This window comes from Eschrichtius robustus, chromosome 5 (assembly GCF_028021215.1).
Source record: "Eschrichtius robustus isolate mEscRob2 chromosome 5, mEscRob2.pri, whole genome shotgun sequence".
Lineage (NCBI taxonomy): Eukaryota > Metazoa > Chordata > Mammalia > Artiodactyla > Eschrichtiidae > Eschrichtius > Eschrichtius robustus.
The window spans coordinates 7,583,287-7,587,853 of record NC_090828.1 but is presented as its reverse complement, the minus strand read 5'-3'; positions in this window follow the sequence as shown (position 1 = coordinate 7,587,853).

Sequence of the window (4,567 nt, the reverse complement as noted above, 5' to 3'; positions counted from 1 at the left end):
TTATTGGGACATTTTGTTTATTTCACGCCCCTCTTCCCCCAAGCCCACCACTTTCGGAAGATGTGTTACTGATTTTGTATTGTCTCCTGCCTTATGCCCTCCAGTCTTCCCTCCGGTGGGACGCTTTCCTTTTAGGCACTGCTGCACGTAGAAGTTTAATCCGGTGGGCTACACTGGTTTCACTAGGGCGGCTTAGAAGGTATGACTTCATAAATTAAACCGGAGCAGAATCCAGTTTCCTGAGGAGCTAGGTTATAATAGAGGTTCCAAGTACAGGATTAGGAGCTGGGGGCAGTTTCTGAAACCGTTTTCCCAGATGAGCAGGGCCTGTGTGTCCAGCCTGTTTCTGTGGGTTCTTGCACGCCTCTGATTGAGGAAGGGAAGCACAGGCTGGTCGTTGCCAGGTATTAACACAATATGGTGAATTCTGTGATCCAGAAACTGGGACACCTGAAGAAAAGGTGACCACGATGGATGGCTTTCTGTGCAGGGCTGTACCTGTCTGCAGTGGTTGGAGAAACCTGCTCTCAGTCCTCATCACCCAGTGTACGTGGTAGCAGATGTGTGCCAGTCCAGGATGCCCGGACAGAAACCTTGCAGCTGCTGCAGGCAGGCTCTAAAAATGGGCAGGCACACATCAGAGAAGCTGGGTGATCTGACTCCAGAAGGACTGAAATCAGAGAGGTCAAAGAGCACCTAGGGTTGACGTAAGTACCGAGGACCAGTCCTGCGGCAACCTCCAAGGGGCGCTCTCTTACTTGGCTCTTGTGAGCGGAGATCGCAGTACCTTAAATTAAGGCCTCTCCTAAAACCCATCCTTGCAGGCCAGGGGGCCTTAGCCACCTGGTCTCAGAGAAATCATATGAGAGTAACAGGCATTTCCTTATTGTATTTATATTACTGTCTTCCTACTTTCCAACTCCTGAACACCCTGGAATTACCACTGTTTTGGGATGTTTCTTCCTAAAAGAACAGGGGAGTACGGAGCCAAAAGGGAGGTGCTTCCGTTACGGGTGAAGTTAGATCAGATAAGATCTAGCAGTGACTTAAACTCCAGGAACGTGAAGAGTAAATTCTAGTGCCCATACAGTTGAGAAGGGCTCCGACAGATACAGGAGCAACATTGGCTACAATGGGGAGCAAAGGCTGCCTTCCGAGTTTAGACCCAGGGAGGTCTTCACTTTTGCCTAAACTCAGATTCACCATGAAAATTCCGAAGAGAGCAGATGCTTGGATTTGCCCTCCTTTGGGCATCTGCCTGACTCTGATTAGTGTGTGAGTGTGGGTGCATATGTGTATAACGTGTTCACGAGTGAGGGTTTCGTTAGGCCGAGTGCTATGGTGTATCGTCCATATTTGTGTTGACTTTTTTTTTTTTTTGATCTCATTTGTTCAGATTTTTTAATCTCTTGTGTTTTCTAGAGCTGCTTATGCCTCCCCCCACCCCCCCAACCTTTTCTTTGCAGTATTCAAAAGTTATTTTTTTCGCATCAAACGCATGCTGGCTAGAACAAGAGTTATTTCTGCTAGGCAGCATCTTGCCCCCAGAGCTCTCCAGATCTGCCTAACAGCTTCAAATCGGGGATTGAAGAGTCAGGTTTTCCAAACCACCTGTTTTCCACGTTAGCTTGCGAGGTCTTTTCAATTCTTTTTGACTCCATGCGCCTCTGCTACACTGAGATAGGACACAGTTACGGTTACGGTATCACCAGTTCTAGAGACGAAGGGGAAAAGGTGCACCAGGGCCCACCTAGCAGACGGGTTAGGTTGCTGCTGGGAGGTGGGGTGTCACTGTCCCCTTTGCGCAGGCAGGCTGTTTCCAGGACCCCTCAGAAACTGGTCCCCACTCCTCTCCAGGGCTCTTCTCATCTTATCCCTCTATTCACGTGCGTGTGTGTGTGTGTGTGTGTGTGTGTGTTTCCCTGTGACATTGGCAGTGACAATAATTTTCCACCCAGAGAGAAGCTTGTGGTCCACGATGCTCCCAGAATGAATTTCCAGGTAGTAGCCAGTGGAGGAGCAGAGGCTGTGACAAGAGTGAGTCAGTGTTGCACTTTCAGAGCAATTGTCTACTGCAGTAATAAATGGAGAATATCGGCAAGAGCCTGGTTGTGGACTCTTGAATGCAATGGAAATGGGGACACTGGTCGTTTGTTAACTACTGCTTCTGCCCTTCAGTGCGTGGGTCTTCATTTTAAACACATTCCAGAACAAAATAACGTGGGATAGTCCAGACACTGCAGTATCATTGACGTAAGTGTATCATAAAACTACTCTCTAATTGATATTAATCGTTGCCATAGCAATTTACATTTTTAATATCAAAATATAGTTGTTAATTCTAATTCTTCTAAATTTGGGACGAGGGATATTGGAATGGAGGGGAGTTCAAAGGAAGGTTTAGATTCGGAAGTAAGAAATCACCCCAGGCCTTAGCTTGGAATGTTCTATTTAGCCCAAAAATGGACACGTGGGGCATTCCAATGACCAGTGCCCGTGTGAAATACACGGGAGAATGAAACTTATGCAGAGCCTCAGTGACTGTTGATGGAAGATTTGAAACTGTAGTTTCGAGACTTCATTTCAATAGATAGAAATTTCCTTTCCGTGTGTATCAGTCACAGTCCGAGTGGAGACAGAAACCATGCAAGTTACTTTAACAATAGGGTAGAATTGTTGACTCAGTCGTTAGAAAGGCCTAAAGGAGACACGAAAAAACCGAGGCGGGTAGCGCCTCCAGGGGGAGGTGCCTCTGGGGATGGATTTGCTCACCTGGTGCTGGTGTCTGAGGGCGGAAGGAAGCTGGTCTGAGCTTGTTGGGAGCGGCAGCCGGCTTCAGCTGTGGGAACACGCCGCCGTTGCGGAGGTGAGGCTGGAGCTCGTCCCTTTTCCTTCCTCCAGCACTGAAGTGCACCCTGCTGGGGGAATCCAATGGTCTGCCAGCTGCCAAAGTAGAATTGTGTCCAGTTCTATGCCCAGTATCACAAAAACAGTTAAAAACAGTTAAGTGTGAAACTGAGAGGGAAGGGCTTAATCATTGGTACAGTCCTCCCCTCTAGCCACCCGGCATCCATACATACCCTTCTACACGTATTTGGACTTCAGTAGTAGTACAAAAGCAACTCGGTTTCTGCCCAACATACAACTAATTGTAAGACGGTCTTAGCCGCTCCCCAAACAGGAAATGTAATGCTCAGCAGTGAGCGTGGGTCTCTGGGCTACGCTTGATGCCTCCAGTTCAGTCACAAGCTCATCTGGGCAGAGCACAGAACAACGAAACCAAAGGGGAAAAACTTCCCCAAAACTTGCATGAAATGACGAGGAAAGAGGAAAATTATTTGTGTGTTTACACATAACAAGCAAGACTATGTAGAGTCTGTAACTATCATGAGGCTGGAGCCGATACTTATTTATAACTTCCTTTTCCACTACGGAGTCTGTTTCCTTCGCTCTCAGCGAGGATCTCAGCTGATCAGGATTCTTGATTTGGTATGGTTGATCCAAACCTTTATTCCTGAAAGATCGAGTTAACCATCCAGCCTCTATTTACTACAGTTTTCCATTCATTCTTGCTACTTCTAAAAGAGGCCCTAGAGGCCTCTCTGGCTTCCAGCCAGTCCTCACTACCCCTTTTGTGTAGCAGCGCCCAGGTGTCCCCTTGAGGATGCTCCCCAGGCAGTAGAATAATCCCCTTATTCGCTTGTTGGTTCGGTGTCCAGAACAGCCCAGAATAGCCAGGTGAGCGGCAACTTGCAGTCCAATGGAGCCATTTCTGTGTCCCCTGGTAGGCGCAGACCTCCTTGTTGAGGGGACCGGTGAGAGGAACCGCTCCCACCTCTATTCCTTGATTCCTGGGCACGTGGATTCTGGTTATGGGAGAGACTCGTGCAAGCATATGCTGCAACCTCTAAGACACCTCTGTCCTTTCAGGACAAATGGCGCCGGAACTGAGTCTTCAATGGGCCATACCAAATCTGTTTACCCAGCTGCTTCTGCCACAGTGAAGGATGTAAAACCTGTGGATCATAGGGTCATAAGTCCATTGCCTCACTTCATTTGCTGTGAAACGAGTTTCTCAATTAAAAGTAACATGTGGAATACCATGCTGGTGAATAAGGCATTCCATTAGTCCACAGATGGTCACGATGGGAAAAGCATTATGGGCAAAGAATGCAAATCCACATCCAGAATATGCATCGACTTTCATGGTTGCCAAAGGGCAATGGAGCGAATCCAGCCCTGTTTCTTTTCTTTGAGCTTTGGCCACCTGGACTGTCCACATTTTGGTATTTCTCATCTCATATCTCTGCCCATGGGGTCCACTTTCCCTTGGCTACAGTCCTGTTTGGTGTTAAGTGTCACATCCCCCAAGCTTAGTTCCACGTGACCATTACACTGAGCTCACCTCCAAGATCATTTTGACTCGAGCTCAAATATCCTGGACAAATAACCCATCTCCATTGCAACTATTCATAGAAATACAGCTAGCTGATGTGTCAGCTGCAAGAGAACAGAGCCCACAGGAGGCTTCTGCTGTCCTCAGAACATTCATCCATAAACACTCGCC